The sequence below is a fragment of the Podarcis tiliguerta genome (genome assembly GCF_965153285.1).
Source record: "Podarcis tiliguerta genome assembly, chromosome: 6".
Lineage (NCBI taxonomy): Eukaryota > Metazoa > Chordata > Lepidosauria > Squamata > Lacertidae > Podarcis > Podarcis tiliguerta.
Genome location: NC_139539.1, coordinates 20,849,210 through 20,872,995, shown reverse-complemented (window position 1 = coordinate 20,872,995; position 23,786 = coordinate 20,849,210). Strand labels below are relative to the sequence as shown.

At 39.3% G+C, this 23,786-nt stretch overlaps 1 protein-coding gene and 1 long non-coding RNA gene across 6 annotated transcripts in view; one reads left to right on the top strand and one right to left on the bottom strand.

The window, feature by feature from the left end:
* The window catches only part of SULF2 (sulfatase 2), a 265,789-nt gene that overhangs the window by 166,968 nt on the left and 75,035 nt on the right, over positions 1–23,786 (bottom strand). For all 4 annotated transcript variants that reach the window (XM_083446839.1, XM_083446841.1, XM_083446838.1 and 1 more), the window contains one exon: positions 19,028–19,144. The gene's annotated coding sequence lies outside the window, so the exon portion shown is untranslated. The remainder of the gene's footprint in view (positions 1–19,027; positions 19,145–23,786) is intronic.
* LOC310680437 overlaps positions 12,571–23,786 on the top strand; it is a 33,411-nt gene continuing 22,195 nt past the window's right edge. The window contains exons 1-2 of one of the 2 annotated variants that reach the window (XR_014512755.1): positions 12,571–13,826; positions 18,255–19,014. This is a non-coding gene — a long non-coding RNA (uncharacterized lncRNA). Of the gene's footprint in view, positions 13,827–18,254; positions 19,015–23,786 lie in introns of those variants that run through there. The other variant, XR_014512754.1, reaches the window with a different exon arrangement.

The following is a 23,786-nucleotide window of genomic DNA, read 5'->3' as shown; positions in this document are numbered from 1 at the left end:
ACAATGCTTATCCATGACTGTATAAAGCAAAACAGAGTACGCATAAGCTTTGTTCACAAAAAGAACAACACCTGAATGTCTGTTTGCAAAATAAAGCCCCTGGCAGAAAGCAACTCTAGAATTCGAAAGGAATTAAAAAATGGCAATTTCACACATTGCTGCATCAGAATCTAGCCCATATAGTTACAGCTCAAAAATGAATCGGTAATTGCTAATATATATTATTATTACATACAACAGAATTTTAAATTCTTTTAGCAAAACAGTTTGGCTTCTGCCTTCATCAATTGCTCTGAGAAAAAAAAATGATGCTGTTTCCAAGGTGGCAGATCTAAATGGTTAACATAATGTGTGTAAACTAAAATTTGAATTTGCTTTCCTAGATCAGTGACCACCATTGGGGTAGCAGGGGATGGGGGAAGGAAAAGGAGACATACAGCATCAATGTACAAGAAAGTATTTTGGAATATGCAAAAATAAATACACATAGTTTTATGTTGTTTTAAGAATCAAAACATTTTTTGAAAAACCTTCTGAACAAAACTGGTCAAAACCTATTATTTATTTCAAGTTAATTTGTCAATAAAAACACTCACGAAGGAGTGAAGAATTGGCTCTATTTAGCAGTCTGTCTTAAAACATTTAAAATCCATTAGGACAGCATTAAGAAATCTTATAAAACAAAAACCCATCCATGTTCCCTTTTCCTCCACAGATGTGTGGCCAGCTTCTGGCCACTCCAGCTAATTGATTCTGGCACATTTTGGAAGGATATTATATTAGTGTAGTAGAATAACATTCTGTTTATATAAAAAAGATGAAAAACCAAGGTAAAGAGAGAAAAAGGGGACAGTATTAAATGATTCATTGGTTGAAGCCACCTTGTCAGTAACTGTCCTTGACATGAAGCTTAAGATTTCAAGCAAGATACCAGATCTAATTTATAAATATTTTCCATTTTGGTTGTGCTTTCAGTCATGAACCAAGCAGCTGTGTGCGCTGAAATTTAATTCTCATCTGACGGATTTCACAGTACACAAAATACAGCAAAAGGGACAGATTACAGCTTCTTTTATGTCTTTTAGATTTTGGGGTCTTTCACAAGGTAATCCTATGCAGGTCAGAGGTATGACCAACTGTGTGCATAGGATTGCAGCCGGACACAATGACACTAACCCTCCTGCTTACAATCAAATGAATTGGGCTGACTGAAGTGAATTGCAACTAAATCCCCTATACCAGCATAAATCCATGGTGTGATAGTATAGTGAATTCACTGTGCTGTCTTATGTCAATGTAATGTCATGGTGCCTTAACTATTACTATAATGTGCACCCCAATCTCTGAGTGGCGAGAGATTTCAGAGGTTCCAGCACATAACTCAGTGTCAAGTTCCCTTCAGGAATGAAGGTCACTGGAAGCCATGGTGTCTATATCTTTTTACATACACATATATACAGCCTGAACACACAGGTTTGGAAGGGCCACAACGTATCATCCAAACCAAACCCCCAAGTCCCAAAATACAAAACAATAGTGTCCATGGGAGGGGAAAGTCTCATAACTGGGTTGTGGTAACAAAGAATTTGAAGTGTAACACAAACAGTCTGATCAGTTCAGATATCTTACCCAGCTAGAAGACAAATATACACCTATTACAGAACAGGCAGCTGCTAAAGTGCACATAGGATCTTGAACATGCCTCATTTAAACATGAATGTGAATGCAAGACTAAAACGATAATAAGAGGTGCCCAGAACAAAATATTGCACTGTAGAATACCACATTGTGAAATATTGCACAAAATATTGCATTCCGGTCTAGTGTTCCAGGCAGTCAGCCATGCTCTTTTCCACGACAGTCGATTCCATTTCTCCTCCCACCAGTTTTTCACTAATAAACCCCCAACTCACTCAGGCTGCCATGACCATTGACTCCACCCAAATCCTCGCTGGACTGTGTTTTGGAGGTTCTTCCCTTGGTTATTTTTTTCCAACCGAAATTATTTTGCATCTCTGCAATCTGTTTGTGATCCCTACTAACCTGCCTCCCTATTGTGTATATCAGTGTCCTTTTGCCTACATATAGACCAGCACTTGCCTCAAAACTTCAGAAATAGATGGAATGGTGAAAGCCTATTTTGTATTATTCATGATGGAGCTAGATGTTGTGGCAGTCAGAGAGGCAAGATTAGCATTCCCTTGTCTAGTTCTATTTACCCAAATAAAAGCAGTTCTTGCAGTTTTAAACAAATCAAATTGAAATGTGTGTTTTTTTAAGCAAATCCAATCACTAGTAAAGAAATATATCTGGAGATCTCATAGGTGGTGTTTTGATGTGTATAAGTGCTCTTAGAGACTACCCAGCATTAGACAAGACTGGCAAGGTCAGTGACTTGCCATTTATAAATTAATGCCATGGAGTGTAATCACTATGAGGCCTAATGTCAGTGCTTATAAAACAAAGCTAAAAATAATCGGCAGCAAAAGATTAAATAGAAAATGCAGACATGTCTGCAAATTATTTTAGTTCTGCTTACATGCAGAATATTATTTAGGAGGATTTCAATGTACTTTTCACTTTTACACAGATTCCATACAATGGCAATTATGCTTTGAAACAAGTTAGATGTGGAAGACAACTACAGAGTCAAATGTCATTTCTGACTTTATTTTTAAAGTTGTTATCCTGGAAATAAGTTTTCTGTGCTTTTCAAATGAAAAAATAGTATCATGGCCGCTAAATTACTCTGCATTTTTATTACATCCATTTTTACATGCTAGGCAGAAAAGAGTAACATTTTTCCACCTGAAGAAAGACAGACGAATCAATGTAGGGTTCCTAATTTATTATGCAGTTTTCTCCCTCATTCAAACACTTTAACCTCCAGTTTCCCCCTTTCCAGTACGCAGCAGCCAGACTCATGGCTGGGAGCGGCCACTGAGACCACATAAGACCGGTTTTGAAAGACCTACATTGGCTCCCAGTATGTTTCCAAGCACAATTCAAAGTGTTGATGCTGACCTTTAAAGCCCTAAACGGCCTCGGCCCAGTATACCTGAAGGAGCGTCTCCATCCCCATCGCGAGAAGTGAAGTTACAGGGAACAAGGCAGAGGGCCTTCTCAGTAGTGGCGCCTGCCCTGTGGAATGCCCTCCCATCAGATGTCAAGGAAATAAACAACAATCTGACGTTTAGAAGACATCTGAAGGCAGCCCTGTTTAGGGAAGTTTTTAATGACTGATGTTTTAATGTATTTTTAATCTTTAGTTGGAAGCCTCCCAGAGTGGCTGGGGAAACCCAGTCAGATGGGTGGGGTACGTATGTATGTATGTATGTATGTATGTATAAATAAATAAATAAATAAATAAATTTAGAACACAGATACAAATCCACTAGTTGAAATGAATCAATGTGTTGTTATCCTAGGATCACTGGAAATAGTCAATCCCTCTCATACTTTTGAAAAGAAACAAAACTTTTATGGAGAAAAATCCTGATTGTCTAAATGGAAATTAGGGCATATAATTGCTGCGAGTCTCCAGAGCTTTAAAACGTTTGCACAAAGTTACACACACAGCAATAGGTTGCAAAGACAACTAAATTAGGCAGTCTACCATTATTGCCTGGACATTAATAGTTCTTGGCTTTGCTCAATTATTCAGCAGCAAAATACAGAGGAAAACTTGACAGACCTTTATCCTACTGAAATGTATAGTGTTTCGAGTCTAGCTTAGAGTCCTTGGAGAATTAAGCAAGAATTATAACAATTTTACACCAGTGATTTCCCTCTAGTAATTCTGAATGCTGTAATTTGATGATGTTGGGATAAGAAATCTTTATGAGAGATACCAAATCTGCTAAGAGAAATATACTTCACAGGTAACAGGAAACACTGTTAAATCTGTGCAAGTCAACACACATCAAATCAAGCACAACTGACAAGTTGCGGATTGCAGTTTGTCACATCTTATGCCCAATATAATAAATTCAATTTTACTTAGCTGATCTTTTGTGCTTGAAATGCCAATAGTTTGTAAATGTGAAAACATATTATTGAACCAAAGCATGTTTTGGATCCAAGAACTGAAGAACAATTTACCTACCTGTGAGCCAGTGGATATTTGGACCTGAATCTGCTTACTGACCTCTTCCCTCCTCTTCCCTTCATCATTTTGTGTTGTGTCTTTTAGACTGCAAATCTACAGGCAGGAACTGCCTTGTTTGTCAACTGATCTATGTAAGCCATTCCGAGAGCCTATTAGACTGAAGAGTGGAAGAGATTTTTTTTAAAAAATGCTTCTAATCCAGTTGGAAGAAAAGGGTTTGTATTTTCCCTGGCTGAAAGTCCAATCTATGAGCTATCAAATTGTGTGCAGTGCCACTTCTGTTCAGGAGGAGGACAGAAGGTGGAAGGCTTAATCCAGCCTGCTGTTCTCTATTTTTCACTCCCAAGCAGAGGATTTGGTGGTACCAACTAAATCTTTATAGCTTTTGAATCAGATTTTCATCCTGTGAAATGCACATACAGCACCCCTTTCGTGAATGTGTATCATCCTATTGGATCAGCTGTAACATTTAATGTAGAATCTGGAGATGAGCTGTGCCTTAAAGTAAGTAAAAAGCAACGCTTTTTCCAATAGGACGCAATCTACTGTAGACACTAGTTCAAAAGTCTGCAGGAGATTTCTTAATCTTGGATGAGAAAGAAAACAACTGCAATGCCACAATTTCTAGAATTAAACCCAGTCAATTAAACTGCCATTCATTTTTACGCTGATAAAAGAAATTTATAACCAAGTATATGATACACCTGCAAATTAGTTTCTTTTATTTTACACACATTTGCTAGGAGGATTTAAGTTTCTAAGACTTTCCGCAGGGAACATTTGCAGGTATTTTTAGATATACTTTATGGTTTTATCAAAAATTATGACCATTTCCCCCATAGCTTTTCAGCAGAGAATAAATCTCCTAATATCTCACACAAAGATCTTGGAACCCAGCCATGCTAACCTCTTCACACTTCAGGCAGTTCATGGATCCTATTTCACGGCTCATTCAAAAGGAAGATTAGGGGGACTTTTTCCATTTCGTGTTTTAAATGGTTTAATTCACAAGGGACTAAAGTCAATGTAAGTATCCAAAAAACTATATATATAAAAAAGCATGCTTCCTGTGTAAGTCACATTTTGTCATCCTGATTAAATCATGATGTTTCTGTATAGAGCCATAAATTTATGTTGCCTCTTAAAACGATTCAGCAAGATGTGCAGTAGATACCTACTCGATTTTAATGCTTGGAAAGGGGGGGGGGATCAATTTTTAACTTAAGAAAGAATTCCAGTGTGCCATAAAAAGTAACTAGGTGGATTTCACCACAGTAGTGGTAAAACTAACTATGCATTTAGTTTGTGATCCATCAGACACTGCAAAAGTAATATATAGCAAAAGTAATATATTCTCTTCCGTTCCTCACAGACAATGTTATCCCCATAGCATCCTAGAATCCCGCTTCATAAACACTGGGCAAACAGCAATCAGTTTTGCAGAGACGAAGGTAGAACATGGAATCCAACTGACATAAAAGTTCTGTGTGAGAAGAACCAGGCAGGCATGTTTGGAGACTAGTTTAGCTGTTGAAGTCCAAACAAGAGTTTGTGTCAAAGCTGCAATAATTGGGAGAATGAAATTCTCTAGAAAATTCTGCTGGATTGAAATTATTATTTTTTTTTTGGGGGGGGGGGGCGTGGAAATAAAAATTAACAGTATGTACTTCTTATTTAATTTTTCTTTAAAAAAAGAAATATTCCCTAATAAGGATCAGTTAAAACAAACACACACACACACAAACACCCAGCCAGACCAAGGTATGAAGCACAATGTTTGGCAACTTGATTTAATTATGGCCCTAAAATTCCTGTGCAGGATTTAAAGAGACAAAACCACTAAAAGGCTTATGGCACTGGGGTTTGTTCGTTTCTTCTACAACAGACTAACATGGCTACGCCCAGGATATTTCAATAAAATATCATTTGAAGTTGAATTTCTCAAGTGAAATTCAAAACTTTTTCATTATTATTATTATTATTATTATTATTAATAATAATAATAATATTATTATTAAATTTCTATACCACCCTTCAGTCCAAAAATCACAGTTTACAATATTAAAACACAAAGATGCCTAACATTGTAACAAACAAAAAAAAAACCCCATGCACAAACACGATTAAATTGCCATAGATTGTTTAATTAGGCAAAAGTGGGGAGAAAATAAATGTTTTTGCCTGGCCCCATAACAAATATGTGACGAAGGGGCCAGGAGAGTCTCTTTAGGGAGAGCATTCCACAAGTGGGAAGCCACTGCAGAAAAGGCTTAGTCTTGTTTTGCCATCTTCCAGACCTCTCTCAGAGGAGGTTTGCAATTCTGAAACTATGAAAAAAAATTCAAATTTGCAAAGAGAAGACTTCCTTTCTAGTTTCTGCCATCACAGGTAAAGGACCATACGGAATAAGGCAAGTATCTCAGAGTCATAATCCTCTGTACTATTTGCATTTACATCTATAGCCACAGAGATAGATGAAAATGCTTTGTGAAAAGGGTAATAACCACGTCAATTTTAACACTCTAAGATGAGTTTCCAGCAGCTTACACGCAAACCATGCTCTACAACAGCAAGGAAAACATTTTATTAGTCACTTCATACAGCTAAATCTCACCAGCTCTAACCACATCAAACCGCTGATGACAACTATTTAAGTTAATCAGCAGAGTATTTCACTTATAGTGACTTTAAGATATGAGTTCTCTATTTCATCTATTTCCCCCCACAATCTAGCATGCTGACAACTCCTTAGTGCTCTCTCATGGGTACAGTAACAAATACAGCTGGGCAGCCTGAGGCCACACTAGACATGACATATAGTCCTGTGTACTTTTCTCCTAATATTTTTTGTTTATTTTTAAACCTTAAGTAGCCTCTGCAATCTGAGAATTTGATCAAGTGGCCAGCAAGATTGGGAGAGGGTGCTTAATACTTCCCCAATTATCTGCATTTTTGCTCAAAATCAGAAGAATGAAGCAGGAAAAATTGCACTCAGATTTTTAGCCTCATGAAAGTTCATTTTCTTTTTAACTGCCAAGGTGTCCTGTCCTGAAGACAAGTGAAGTTCATGAGATGTGACAAAGTTCAGGCATCAGGGCACAATCCAAACTCCCTTTGTACTAGGCTGCCTTGGGGGTTTAGACTGGGTGCAGATGTCCTCCTAACCAGTCCTTCCAGCCTCTGCCTACAGAATGGCACTAGTGGAACTCCATCAGTATGTAGCTCTCTATTCCACCTGCTGAAACTGAATGTGGAAAAACTGCCAGTGGGATCTCTCCAAGGGCAAGGAGGAGTAGAGATAGCCCAGTATCCATTGGACCCTGAGCCAGCCCCATTGCCACCATGCATTGGGCCTGACCACCATGTCAGTTCCAAACCAGCATAGTGATTTTCCTGCTTGCTTCTCCCTTCTGCCCTGGTTGGTGTGCTCAACAGAGCTGCAGACGTAGAGAAGGCAGGCATCACATGGCTCCAAGCATACACTTTGCTCTAAGTAAGTCTGGAGCTCAACTTAAACTTATCTTCCTTGGGCCTGACTCCTCTTCCAATGCTTTGCTCCCTTCCTGAGAGGACAGGACAAAATTAGATATGTGCTCAAATTTGCAGGAGGCAGATTATGTATTTAGAAATGTGACTGCATGTCCATCTTTTAAAGGTCCATGTCCTCACGTTTCCTTCCCAAAACAGACATGTGCATTCCCCAGCATTAATTTTTTAGGCGGCTTAAGGTAAGACTGTGCATCTGTGCTTGTCAAAGGAAACTTGGGAAGAACCTCTGAGATAACATATTGTGGTATCGTGCCACAGAAAGTTAAAACTGCTCTAAAGATTACAAGATTGAATAAAACCACTTAAGGTGCTAATGGCCTACTGCTTTCCTAGGCTTGTGCTTTTCTTCTTCTACCCCAACTTTCACCATCTACATCTATAATCATGCCTTCCTTGTTTTGGTTTTGAAGAATCTATACTTTAGAACTCAGCAAGCAATACTCTCAACTGAAAGATAACCTTTAATAAGCTGATTTGCATATACATATATTAGCAAATTCTTTCCTTTATATATTATGTTTTATAGCCTATGCTGCATTTGTACACTTAAAACAACAAACCAAAAATATTTAAATAACTCAATAACATTAGCTAAACAGACTGAGCACTTCCAGACTATCACTCCTTTCAGGTGTGCTTCAATCACATACCTGCACATTCAGGTTGCACAATTATAGTTGTTGCGTATCGAGGTCCCCAATCCACCCCCCAAATAACTCACAACAGACACGTAATTTTTGTTTAAGATTTTTGGCATGATTTTGGCCACAACTTTATTCAAATACAAACCGTGAGTGGTTGTTTAGGCATTGGTTAAGACTATCTGTCCCCCCGCCTGGGGACAGAACTGACTTCCGGGCACCACCGAAAGACAGTGCGGGGGAAAGCAAGTCGGGGAGGCATTGGAGCTGAGACACAGACCCTCAATTCTCATCCGCCTGCTCCCCGAAGGCTTGCCGGCCCTAGTCCCATTCCAGGGATTGGACGAAAAGATGGCAAGCCCCAGGATTCCTTTAACGGAATTCCCTTTCCGCAGCAACCATGGAGGGGCAGGCACAGCCTATCCTGACCCCTCCTCCACCAGATTTATAACCAATGCCTAACCACAACCTTACAAGTTGTGACGATTTGCTATGCAGTAGGCAAAAACCACCCAGCCAGCCAATTTGCCAGGTGGAAAAATTCCTACCAGGCCCCTGCTCAAAGGCAGACGACCCCATGACAGGCAATAGCAAGGTCAACGCAACAACCCCTTACTCTAGGGCGGGTGGGCGGGTGATCCGTTGCACGCAGCAAAAGAGAAAGTACAAGGCTGCGTGCAGAGTATTTAAACCTTTTACCCCTCCCACCAAAATTGCAACATAACTTTTACCCCAGCAACCCAGTGAACCAATCACTGCCCCAGGCCATCTTTAGAGACCCTGCCTGGTAACAGAGGGGTGGCTTAGCAGACCCCACCGCAACACGTGCTCTCCCTGAAGAACACGCTATTCAGATGTCTTGGGCAACAAACCCACTTTCCCAAAAGAAATTACTTTTTGCCATAAGGAAAGTGATGAAAATGCATTGGAAAGTATGGGATAACAGTTGTTTTGCTGCAACATCATCTAATATCCCCATAAACAAATCAGAATGAATACTCATTAAACAGCCAATGTTGTCTAATCTCCCTCCAAACAAATCAGGATGAATGCTCAATAAGCAGGTCATTTGGAAGCACCCTTAAACTTGCAAGCTCCGTTAATCAAATCATGATTTGCTAATTGAGTTACACTACCACCCTAGCATGCCAGGAATTGAAATAGGATAATCTTTGCTGTATAAGAGCAGGATAGGGCAGATGGATAATTAATGCATCAATTTCCTCAAAGCATTTTTATCCCCTTGGCTCTCATGGACACTTTGAATGTTTAAGCAAAGTTCTTTTCCTACACACCCACCTGCAAAAGGAGAGAAAGACTCTCAAAAGGGGTACCGTAAAAAACAACAACACCCCACCTTACTGGCCTTACAAAGAAACCCACAACAAAATGCATTGCATGCAAAGGCCAGGGGAATATTGGAAGGGGCAGCAGTAAAGGTAATTTACTTGTGCATTTAATTCTTTTACAAAATCTGTAGATAAAGGAGGATAGGACTGAAAAGAAAAGGGGGGAAAGTGGGGGGAGCACAGGATTGTATAAGAATGAGACTGGCAATTCTGCTTTGTTCCTGATGGGGATTATAAAAAGCACCTTGAACATACTGTGGCAAGGAACAGCAGCATCAGATGAAGCAGCACTGGGATGTGACCTGAATAAATTACAAGCCTGCAGACTAGGACTGAGATCTAGTTGACTTTGTGCCAGCAGTTCAGAAGCAATGGAGCCAATCCACATGAGAGTTTGCTTTGCACTAGGTGAGGCTTGCCCCACCCCCAAATAGGCTCTGGGCAGCTGGGGAAATATGCTTTAAGTGTATGGTGTGTACACAGTCTGTGTAAAAGCAGATGGTGTTCTGGGTTTCAGTAATTTCAAAAATTTCTTATATGCTATTCTGGGACGAGAGAAGAGATCATAGTTCTCTGCTAATGCAAAAGATGTTGGTATGTTTAAAGGATGCAGGTTACACCTAGGGTGCAATTCAATGTAGTGCTCTTCCAATAGTTTCATCTGTGCAAGCAATGATGCTACCCTCCTTCCCTCTGCACACTGTTCTGAGGGTTCTCGACTCCCTCAGAGCCTATTTTGGGGGGGGGGGCATGGAGAGGGAGAAGAGTTATCCCCTTAAAATGCAAATTCATTGCAGTAAGGACTTGTCATTTTTTGCTCAGGAAATTCATTAAAGCACCCTGCATACTGATTATGCACCAGTTAAAGGGCATTATGTTGGAGAGCGAGGAAAAAACTTTGACCCTAGACAGTACGGAGCCAGAGGAACAGTTGACCTGATTTGAACCAACCAGAATAGGTTGCTTGCTTGCTTCCTAAAGTACAAATCGCAGCTGTTGTATTGCCTGGGACTGGAGGGGTATCATTTCTATTACTCTCAACAGCTAAGTAACATTCAAATCAACTTCTCAGAGCATAAGCCTATTAAGAGCTCTTGAAAGTTGCACAATTAGCATTTTAAAAGGAGAACAATGATCTGCTATATCACAAAGTGTGCTTTGCTCTATGGAGCGAGCTGATGGTCCTTACTAGTGTTATGACTAGATTTTTAGTATTCACAGATTCTCCAGTTCTCAGAACAAGACGGTTTATAGCCTCCATTATACTTTTCTTGTGGAGAAGAATTAGCCTGGGATCACAAAGTAACCTTTTAAAGGTTAATAGTCACCAGAAATAAATGTTAAGCATATTTTCCCTATTCCTGATAGATATTATTCAATTAATCTGAAACAAAAAAGCCATGCTTTAGTTCAGGTACATGCTTAGCGTACCGAATAGCTTCCTTCTAGTTGGATTAAAATATTTCCCGAAATAAAGAAACCTGGGTGTTTTGTCTGGAACATATCTGGCAGAAAATCTGGAAAAGCTAGAGGGGCATGAGAATGTGTTTCCTTACTATTCTATTCCATATTGAACCTTGACTTCATGTCAGAGTCTAAAACCACCAGCTTACTAATTAGTATGAAATATCAAGGAGAAATAAAGTTTGGTTCATATTTTAATGTGAACTTTGCTGATCCCAGACTTATATCAATAGGATTTTGTACCTCTCTGAAGTTCTGCAATTTCAATGTTAAAAACCCCCAGCATGCTTGATGGGGAAAATGAGTGCACAAAATTGTGCACTGAAAAATTCAAATAAATAAAATTATGTTGTAGCCAATGTAGTGCATGTAAGAAAAACACTGGGGCCTAATTTGAATAGTAGAGTACTTTGTATCTGGTGGGTGGGGCTTGTGTGTTATGTTTCAGAATCAGGCCCTCCCTTCAATGTGTGTTCCGTTAAGAATGTCAGTTAAGAGGGACCAACTGCCTCTTCTTGCTTCTTGCCTCAGACTTGCCTCATGTTGTTTTATTTAGTTTCTTTCATCATGTTATTTTGTTACAGTTTTCTCTCAGTTTATTACTGAAGCTTGTTCACATTTACGTGAGCCATTTATTTTTGTGAAAGAAAAAGAAACTCAGCTGAAGAATGGTGGAATATCCTAAATTTGGGTGTGTGGGAGGATATTCCCAGTTTGCCAGGAGGAGTGATTTTGTTAATCACCCCCTACCTCCACAGCAGTGCTCACTTAAAATCATTAGCAATATGCTTGTTCTGCTGCAAAAAGTTGTTGTACATGAGAATGCATAAGCTGTTTGCTGGTTACGTTATTGCACAATAGATTGCACAATCTGTTGTGTTATGAGTTTCCGCTAGCACAACTTTTGTGTTGGTTTCCTCTGTTGCATTCAGCTATCACCTGTGGCTCCTAGAAGCTGTCAGCGTGCAACAGCAGCCACCCCTCAGGAACAGCTTCGACTGGACAGCTAAAGCAGGTGAAGGATAGACAGTGGGTCTCAAACCCTCAGTGAGTTAAGGTGGTTTCTGCACACACTGTAGAAGGAAGTGAGGGGCAGATGGGGCTGATCAACCTGGGAAGGTAGTCCATCTAGGACAGGCTTCCTCAACCTCGGCCCTCCAAATATTTTTGGCCTACAACTCCCATGATCCCTAGCTAGCAGGACCAGTGGTCAGGGATGCTGGGAACTGTAGTCTCAAAACATCTGGAGGGCTGAGGTTGAGGAAGCTAGGAGATACAAAACTCTGATCCTAAACCTCCACTGCCTTGTGGGTATACTCATTTGTGAGAAATGCTCACCCCAAGGAAAAATCCATTATCTGCTACCATGCGGGATATCTTCAGGAGAAGAGAAGTCTAAGGAGCAAATCCTACACAAATCCTGAGTAGATTCCCTAAGACAGTTGGATGGAGACTTGCAGCAACTCTTGCAGCCAAGCTGGTGCCAAATGTATTGCTCTGCTTTCCTTTGGACCACATCAGTGAGGCTGAGAGGGGAGGCGATCTTGTTGTCTGGGCAGCCCAGGACCTCCATACACACTGCCCAGGCTTGCACCCTGGAGAGGTCACTTTAGTGCTGCTAGTGCAGCAAAAGCAATGAGGGACGCAGTAGTTACTGGTCTCTGCAGCCACAGCAGACACTGTGATTCTTCTGTGGTCTGACTTCACCCCAGGAGGCATACTCGATTGTCTCTTGAGACAGGCAGATGCAAACAAAAGACCTCATATTTTTATGAGAACACAATGGATTTTCAGTAAGTCAGGAAGGTCAAGGTTCCAGCAATTTCCTTTACCTTTCCACGGACTCCAAATTGTCAAAAAAGGAAAAACACAACGTATGCTATGGTATGGGTGTGTGCTGTATGGTCACAACCAGGAGAACTTTGCTTTTCAAGGGGACATATCTGAACTGCTGCATCTTAGTCATTCCTTAATGGATTTTTGCTTGGATTTTGCCAGTTTATATTAGTCACAACACAGGTACTCCATGTCAAACTTCCCCAATATGGGTCCAATTATTTTTATTTTATAATAATAGAACATTTTTTGACCAGGCTTCTGCTTTAATATCCAGCACTCCCCATCCTGTTTAATCAGACCTATATAAAAGAAAAGAAGTCCTGCAAGTACTACATATTCTTCAACCAGATTTGAACATTGCAAAAGGAGCAACGTTGTCCATAAGCAGGAGCGGATGCCACAGGTATAGGACACAGCAACTTTGAAAACCTGGAAGAAGGCAGCAGTAGCTTGTAATGTATGGTTTCCCCAATGTTTTCGATGAAGCAACCAGAAAAAAAGACAAAGTCTGCAGCAAATCCTTTTAAATAGAAATAATTTACCATAGCCTTCTCAGGGAGTGCAGTACATTCTTACGTCCATGGAGTTAAAGCAACAGACAAGCAAAATTGTGGGATGATGCATGAGGTTTACAATTTTTTGGTACACTGCCATCTTATCTACAAGAACTGCAGCTGGTGCAGGACAAGGAAAAAAGGGACCATCTCCCTAGAAGATTAATAGTTTGCTGCATGGAAGAACAAAGTGTAGATAAACATAAATAAACATGCATTGAACACCGTCTGCTGCGTATGAGCTAAATCATTCTGCCAAAGGGAAATAAAGAAAAGCTACTTTAACATTTAGAGCAGTGCAAGACAGCATGTATAAGCTCAGGTAAGCAGAGTTTACTGGCAAAAAAAAATCCCCAGCATTAACACCTGAATACATTTTCTGACATGGTGTACTTTATTAAAGATGCTTTCCAGCCACTGAAATCCAATAGTTTAATTGCACTAGGAAGCTGATGAAGATAAAAATGTTAATTCTTAGGAGCATGCTTTATCAAAGGATGTAAAATGCAATCTGAAAGACACTGATGTATTAACATTCAAACAGCATCATTAATGTAATTAATTCTTGTTCTAAATCTCCTCTTTTGTTACTAAAGTCCTGTGAGATAAGCAGGGTTTATTTAAGCCTGTACACGTACACACACACACACACACACACTTCTAAAGATAACAGACAACAGATTTATACTGATGGGAAACCTTCAATTTCTAACCATTCTTCTTTGTTAACAAGTGTGGCATTGACTTCTGATTAAGCCAGAGTTTCTCCAAATAACTTGACTTGTTTCACTAATTTGAAATTCATTCTTTTTATAACACATACCATTAAACATAAAAATTCTTAAACATTTCACAATAAGAATTCAATAAAAAAACAAAACTATGAACAACATCCAATTACCTTAAAAACGGAAAACGCTACTATACGTCACAAATAAAACTGAGCAGTGTACAAAATTGGGAATGTGTTTCAGAGGGTGGGTGCTAACACCAAGAAGGCCTATTATTGCTTTGTCACAAGTGGTATTATGGAACAATCAGCAAGATTTTCTCAAAGATCATATGACTGGCCTGGCCTGTACTGGAGAAGGTATCCTGGTCCCAAGTTGTTTAGGACTAAGTATCAATAAAATAATCTCAAACTTGGCTTGGTAGCTAATAGGTGCCCAGTGCAGAATTTTTCACACTGATGTGATTATGTGCAAATCTGGTTGCCTCAGTAGCTGCATTTTATGCTGTTTGCAACTACTGAATCAGGCACAGGAGTGGAGCCAATGGCAGTGCATTAAAGTAATCTAATTGGGAGGTTACCAATGCATGAATCACCATGGCAAGACTATGCTGTCTAGGAATGATCCTAGTTGGCACACCAACACAAATTGATTATGGGCACCCCAAGACACTGACATCACCAGGGATTCTAATGACAGTCAATCTAGGATCACCCCCAAAGTATGCTACTTCAAATGCAGTGTGACCCCATCTACAGCTGGTACACAATCTAATTCCCAGACTTGGGAGTTAGCCATCCACAGGGCCTCCATCTTGTTAAGATTCAATCACAGTTTATTATCCTTCATCCAACCCATGGCAGTATCCAGGCACCAGTTTAGGAAAGGCAAAGCCTCTCCTGATTAAAATGTTACAAAGAAACAAAGATGCGTATCATCAGGATATTAGCTCACAAAACTGGAAGTTCCCCACCCCTGATTTAAAGGTTTAAAGTTCATCACCAGCATATATATTCCTCTGTTTCTCATCCCTTGGCCACTCGCAACTGACTCCATCAATATGTTTGAGAGCACAGGAAGTAATATGAAAGTTCTGTACACAGTATGGATCTGTGTGGATCATTGACTCATGCAAATTACAAAGGAATACAATCATTAAGTGATGACAATGCACCTATGAACCAGCTTCAAAAGTACCCTTTTGAATTATGCACATTTCAGTAAATACAAATAAGAAATATGATGCAACAGAATTGGAGTAAAAGTTAACAAAATACTGGTGTCTATTTGCTTAGTTTGCAGTGGATGCTTGATAGTTAGTTAATTGGTCTGTAGTTAATTGGTTTTCATTGACTTCTTTTATCCAAGTTGCCTGGAATGATATATGCATGCAAAACTTTTAATGCTCCAACAATTTTCTCTTCAGTTTTCCTGATATTCACAAGAATGCAAAAATGTGCCCTATTTAAATATTATTGCAATGCACAATGAAATCTGGTTAACTATACAGATTTATTCTTTCTGAATTTCAGCATAATTCTATAAGTATTAATACATAAGCATTTAAATATATATGCATGGTTATATGTATTTTTAATGTGTCAGTTACTTTAGGAAACCTGGAGTCTGTAGGCTTACATTATACATATAGTAATGTGTATAATAATACACATTATATGCAATAATTGTCCATATTTTTAGAAGTAGTAGTAGAAAAGCCCAAACCCCTCACTTCCAATCTTCTAATTCCAAGATGGGAATTAGAAAAAAAAAAATCAGTTTGGATGCACTCAACATTGAAATTATCAGAAAATTCCATCCATACTGCTTATTCAATCATGATTGGTTTGCCCTCACCACCATTTCTAGAAGCTTGGTGTAACTCCTGATCATTAAAGGCCATTAATTTATGTCCCTATTGCCAACCATTGAGTGTCATGCTGCGTAAAGGCCCAGGGCATTTCCAACAACCTACAAGTTTGTTATGCAAAATATGTTATCATATTTTCCACACTATGGAGAAAGTTTATTGAAACTTATAAGCGAACACCCCAATAAATGCAATCGATTGATCAAAATAATATAAAACTGCAAAATCGTGAAATACCCATAAATCAGACTGGATAGTACAAGACAGAGGAGAAGATGGGTAGCATTGTAGGTATTGCAAAAGATCTCAGGGATAGGGCTGGATGGAGTGCAGAAGAAAGAAGGGAATGTGCTTATGGATGCATTTTTGTAGGCTTGTCTGTATGGGCACGGGCATGTTGAAAATGATAATAATGGATGGATGACCAACCTTTGCATAGGCACTACAACAAACACAGGTAACTAGGTTTGTGATGCTGCTGGAAAGAGGCAAGATGGGAATGCAGGCTTGGTCAGGGCAATGAGCTAGGTCAGCACACCTGCTTGCCTTTCATGCTGTGCTACTGCTTGCTCTCCAGCTCAGCATTCTACACTAGAGGCAAAACTACTCCAAAGCTCTTGGAGCTCCATAATACACCCGAACAGGATTGGCAGCACCTCATTTCAAAGCCCTGACTTCTATTACACTAGGCGGGGGGGGGGGGAGTTGACCTACAATAGTTTTATAGGTCTGAGGCATATGAAACACCAAAATAGGACTTTGCACACGGCCTCCATTTCTTTTAATCCAGCTTTCTTTAATCATAGCTTCAAGGGCATACGGAGGTCTAAATAGACTTGATTTTGAAGCACAGATGAGCAACCTATTCCTTTTTGCCCTTGGAGTTAGAGAAGCACAAATTATGCAAGTACAAGTAGGATTGCAACTGACACAGCAACCCAAAAACACAATATCTATGATTATAAAAATAAAAAATGATGTAGATCATCCAAAGAGGATGTGTGTGAAGCTTTCCTCCCCCCCCCCAAACACTGTACTAAACTTGACCTCTGTAAAAAAGAACAAGAGGTTGCACATCTTGTGCAAAAACCAAAAGGGGATCTGGCAGGCCATTTTATTTATTTATCCTTGCAGCATATTGGGAGCATCATTTTAGAACTCCAACACATGACAGGAAGCATCTGCCTGGCTGCCCAGATACAATACTCCTTAGGCAGAGGAAACAGGGATAGGATGCTGCCCTATACAAAGTCAAAGTGTTTGTCCATTTAGCTTGGCATTGTCTATCTGACTGTAACTCTCCAGGGTCTCAGGAAGATGGCATCTTTCGCATCATCCTACTACTTCATCTCTATAACTGAATACATGAGGGACAGAAAATGGGATCTTTTGCTTCTGAAGCTTGTAATCTACCAGAGCTATAGTTCCTAATTAAGCTAAGTAGGCCAACAAGCTTCCATGTGGGTCTGCCTTTGAAGGTGGTTCAGAAACAGCAACATGTACACAGTGTGGCTGAACATAAGAAGAACCTGGTTCAGGCCAATGGCCCATCTACAATAGTCCAGCATCCTGTTCCCACAGTGAACAATCAGATGCTTTCTCAAGCGTCTAATATTAGGCTCAGCCAAGGAGCATGACTCATTTTTGGAGATGCTTTTTGTTACTGGAAGAAATGTACACTCTAGGCTAAATCCTGTTTAAGAGAAAAGCTGTACTTGGAACCGAGGCAAACATGAGAGATCTTCACTTGGTGCAGTGCCACATAAATGTTCATCTAATAAAGTGGAAAGAACACAATATGAAAACTATGTTTTAGAAAACTACATCCTCAATCCAGAAGGACTTTAGTGAGAGTAAGTCTAATTGGCACACTTATTAGTTTATGTCCGGGATCTAAGTGGTAGCTGATTCACACCACAATGAGTCATGGAATTACCATAGAATTTTCTCTATTTGTGATCAAGGTTTGAGGTAAACTGAAGATGCAACGGACAGAACTAGCATTTCCAATTGAACATTCTTGTTATATATCTTCCATACAGAAAACAGCCTCAGCCCAAGCTCTTTTCTTGCTATAAGTCTTCTAGGATTATTTGCCTTCGCCCTCTGAAATAACATTAACTGGCAGTCTTTTAATTGCTTTTACTAGGGTCAGCTGAAGATACATAAACACTGAAGATACATTAAAGTGAGAGGCCAGAGGCAACATACATGAAAGGTGACTACTGAAGCCAAGAAGCTAGGATGATACCGAGCAGCAGAGCAAACTAGGTCATTTGACTCATGACTTGTGTATTTGGATGCTAACTGTATTTGCTTAACAGTTCATTTCTTCAGAGAATGCAAAATCTGGCTCTTTAAGGCCATGAAACATGGTAACATAATTTGTATGTAAGTTAGATTCAAAAAGAAATACTGCAAATGCAGTATTAAATACCAATTTACACATTTAACAAGCACCATTGGAAGCATTTGCATGCAGTAATAGATCACCTTCTTAATAATAATAATATTTCTTATACCTTGCACATCTGACTGGGTTGCCCCAGCCATTCTGGGTTGCTTCCAACAAGAATACAAACAAAACAAACAAATCAAATATTAACAGCTTCCTGAAACAGGGCTGCCTTTAGATGTCTACAAAAAATTATATAGTTGACTCTGTGACATCTCTTTGACATTGCAAAATGTGAGATTAGATCACATCTATTTTTTACTTGTTGACACACTCTTCAGTTTTCATTCTTTAACTGATTCCATTTGTGTGTGTGTGTGCGCGCGTGTGTGCATGCAAGTAACATGAGGTACAGCAGGTGAAAAGCATTGCAAAAGCATCTTTATACAGATTCTGCCTTTTGTTTCCTATCACTCACAGTTCATGTAATCCTGCATTAAACATGAGCAACTCATTTAAAGACTTACCTTCAATTCATTCCTAAGGAAGTGAATAGTCTGTAATGGACATACAAGCAGGGAAAGGCAACAGATTTTTTCCAAGGTGCCTGAATAGGTATGGAAGCTGGATGAAAAGTGCAGAACCTGAATAAAGCAAGGAAGAGAGATTACATTTACACGTGCCTGACAAGTTAGAGAGAAATAATATCACTGGCATTTTCCCAATCTCTCTCTCCCTGCCTCTTCCATATTGCAGATTCACATCCCTTCTCAATGCATTAATTTTTTTGCTTAAAATGCATATAGGGTGTGCATTTTAGAGAACGAAGACAGTGAGTTGCATATATATATATATATATATATATATATATATATATGAATATAAATACATTCTAACACTCTTTCTCGAAAGTGGCCAACTAAATGCTTCTAGAATATCTCATGGAATGTTCAGAGGTAATAAACCTGGCAATAATGTGATGGAGCAAAAAACAGAGGTTGTCTTCTATTTTACCTATTTATCTGTTTACTGAAGGCATCCAATATGCATAATCTATCTATTAATTATGTAGTAGGTTCCTTTGTTTGTCCCAAACCTACCACCATATTGTACCGCTAGGCGCTTTTGCATTTGAAACAAAATAGAATAACATCAATGGCGGACCTTGATGTCTCATACTTCAGTGGAGCCCTGTGCAATGTCAAAATGTGGCACCCTCCCCCTACCTTTTGCCTTCCATTGGATGTCATAGCTGCAGTGCCCCAGAAGCTCTGCACCTGGTGCGACGACACCAGTTGCGCTCCCCTAGATCCAACTTTGATAACATATCCACTATTCACTCTCTCCTTGCCATTGATAAGCCACTATCATCATGTTCCTCTTTAGGCTTAATGTTTTCTAATTTAAGAAACTCCAGCCTCTCAAACCTTCCTCCATATGAATAATGCTCCACCTCATTAGTCAATCCCTTTCATTTGAGTTGCAGAAGTAGGAAAGCCAAATGGATGTATTTTAGTTATCTGTACAAGCTTTCTGATTGTTTTCCATCTGTCTCCCTATGCCCCCTTTCAGATTATGATGAAATATACTTCATACTTAGGGTATCCCAATATTTCTGCTGAGCTATGTAGTTGCCAGAGCATAATTTCAATACGGCTTTTGAAAAACCAAAATGAGAAAGCAGGTATCATTAAAATGTCAAACTTGGCAGCAGGAAGGTCAGCACTTCTGTCTTGCAGATGAGCCCCATATTAATCCAGATAATCAGAGCAACACTGTGAGTCCTTCTAAGGGTAAAAACTGGCACTTGTCCACCTTGTCTCCATGGAAATGTAGTCTTGTTTAATATCTCTTTACAAAATGTAAAGAAGCTCTGAAATTTACAAAGGTAATCTTGTTTTATTTCATGCATATCACTGAGCATGCCCAGAGCTACGCTAGTCAGCTACAGCCACTCAGGAATCTTAAATATATTGCTGAGATTGCTTTCTTCTTTTCTGGTACCATTTTCCCAAAGAGTAAAAGAAGTGCAGTAGCCATTTATCTCTGCATATAAATCTCAAAAGATTTATTATATGAAGAGTCATTGCAAATTGCCTGTCGAAATTGCGTTCGTGATGAACAAGAACGTCACTAAATTTTGCAGCTTGATTAAATCTCCCAGATAACATAGTAATGAATGCAAAACTCTGTCACTAAAATAAATGTGGGTGTTCTTCTCTCAAAAGTAATATGTATTTATTTCATTTGTTTATTTGAACCAGGGGTGGAGCGAATCAGTGATTATGTGCTTCAGTTCCTTTATTTCACTGGGTACTAGACAGCTTCATACTGACACCATCTTGTAATGAAGATGCACTGTAATTGCCCAGCATTTGACGGATGTGCATAGGTATACTTGCTCTGCTTTGTGTGTGTGTGTGCCCAGGGGTGAAATATGGCCACACCACACCCCCTTAGTATCACCACTTACAGGGCCTGCTTCATACCCCAAATGTTTATGCCTCACTGGAATGTGTTCTTGAATTCCTATGCCTCTTGTTTCTCTGCACAGAAACTAGTGAACAAAGGTAAAATGTACCTTCGTAGCTCTGCCCATTTACCTGAATTTGAACCTGACCTAGAGGATACCAACTTGGAAGCGACCCCATCCCAGAAGACACTTTGCTGAGGGCCCCCTCAAACAGCCCTCACATACCTGGTTCACCACAAGCAAATGGAATTCCAGGTCAAAGATAAATAATATGATGCCAGAGGGGGCTGCTCAGTGATTATTGACTATGTATATTAGAAAGTACTATGCTCTGGTTAAAAAATAAATAAAAAGGCAGCACCCATCCACCAGGAGAGACAATAACACATTCACAAACTGGAGGAAGGGAATGCAGGGCTAATGCAAATTTGCTAACAAATATACAGAAATTTCAGTGATAATACACAGAAATGTGGACCCCGCAACCAATTTCACTCAATTGAATTAAATATCAGACTATTACAAATGTCCTGCACTGCAGCTTGCCACATAGAATTACAGTGGTACCTTGGGTTAAGAACTTAATTCATTCTGGAGGTCCGTTCTTAACCTGAAACTGTTCTTAACCTGAAGCACCACTTTAGCTAATGGGGCCTCCCAGTGCCGCCGCACCAACGCCACACGATTTCTGTTCTCATCCTGAAGCAAAGTTCTTAACCCGAGGTACTATTTCTGGGTTAGCAGAGTCTGTAACCTGAAGCATCTGTAACCTGAGGTACCACTGTATCTTCCTCCCCCTGCACAATGTACTGGGGTTTTTCCCAACCCCCTCCCCAAACCAATTTCAGGGGGTACATATGGGAAAGAAGAGGAGAAACCCCATTTCTCAAGCAGAAGCCCTTTTTAGGTGAATCTCGCCCACTAATCTTTATTGATGAGATTCCAAGTATGTTTATATTGTTTTATGCATGTTTTAAAACATTCCTACAGATGCCTTCCTCAAGCAAGGGCCCTCCATGCAACTCATACTAGGGGTGGAGAAGCAGGAGAAGAAAATTCATTGTGCTTTTCCATCCCAACCTACATATTTAGTCTGTATGTAAATAAGGCTGAACTTGACAGATTTTTGCCATCCATGGTTAAGGTATCGTTCAGATTTATTATCTGTGAATCACCTTTCTGAGATTAAAAACCCAGTAGCAATTAATTTGTCATCTTCTGAAATATTTGGCAAGAAGCTACTCCTGTCTAACAAGCAGCCATGAAATTCATATTCAGAACCTCTCTCTGGGAAATTAATCCTCAGCAATAAATTGCCTTTACTATGGAGAACAATTATTACATTCATGCTCCATTTATGACATGTGGCCAAACTGATAACTCATCTATGATAATATTCTCTCTCTTTCACACTAACGCACACCCCTGCCTTCATGGCCAAGAATGCTAGCCTCTTTACATTCTTGGGAGCTACTTATGATAGTGTTCTGGGGGGGGCAGAAGTACATTTATGGTTGCCTTAGAAGTTTCCAGACTCCATAATACAGCTGTTTTTGTGTAGCGGCAAGAATTTCACAGTACTGTAGTGCACATCCTCAGGTATAGCATTAGCATTCAAATACAAACATTTATATGTTATCTACACATTACATATAAAATGCAAGAGAGAGATGGGGCATTAAAGTGTGAAAATATATTCCTACAACCTAAATGCATCTTTCATTTCAAGCTGTGGGTAAACATACTGGATTTAAATTTGACAGTCACCAGGGACCAGATAAAATCACTCTAGTGGCTAGATTTGGCATTTCAGTAGGTCATCCCTGAGCTAGTTTATTTCCTATTGTTGTTAAGTGTTGGTAATTCTTATACCTTTGCAAAATTTAGAATTTTGCAATTATACATAATAGTTTTGCATAATTATACAAATAATTTTGCTCAGTACAATTTCAGGAATGGCTTTCAAATTTTTCTTCTTCTTCCAAACAAGTATTTTGGGTAAATACAGCAATATCAAAAGCTATATCTATATCTATAGTATAGTATCTTAGGCCAAATGACAGAAAATCTCACCACAAATGGGTAAGTAAATAACCCCCATTGTAAAGGATAGCAGTGCTGCTTTCCTCATGGAATGTCTTGCGTTGGAGAACAGCTGTTTTGTTTCAATTATTTATGATCACAACTCGGCATGCTGTACATCACTAGAAATGTTATTGTTTGGTTTTGCAAAGGCACACATGCCCTAGCAACAAGACATCCCTCTAACCCATCTGTTGCTAAATCTTTGATGGAAATGGAATGAAAACTTTTCATTTGCTGTCTGTTTGTCTACTTGGGCAAGAATTAGTTAAATTTTAAATGAAGAAGGAAAAGGAAGGTAACACTAAAAGAAACATTGCATTAAATTGGATTTTAAAACATTTCCCCCTTGCATGCATGACTCACTCCATATGCAACATCAGAGGATATACATGCTAAGTAAAACAAACACACTATAGTTAAAATACAGCAACAATTAACTTGTTGAAAAGCACATTCAAATGGGATGAAAAAAGGCGGCTACATAGTTTCCATATCTTTCCTTTGATTTGTTTTGCAATTTCTTTAGATACATGTTTGTGACCTTGTGTCCTGACAATACTGTGATTTTCCAGATCTAAGAGGCAGTCAATGTGCTCCTCCGTTCTCTTGCACTACTGTGGCAGGCATATTAGACTTCATGTCATTGGAATAAATATTCTGTAGGCTACAAGCTTTAACAGATTAATTGGTGTAATTAAAATTGACTAAAGCTTTAATTGCCAATTTAA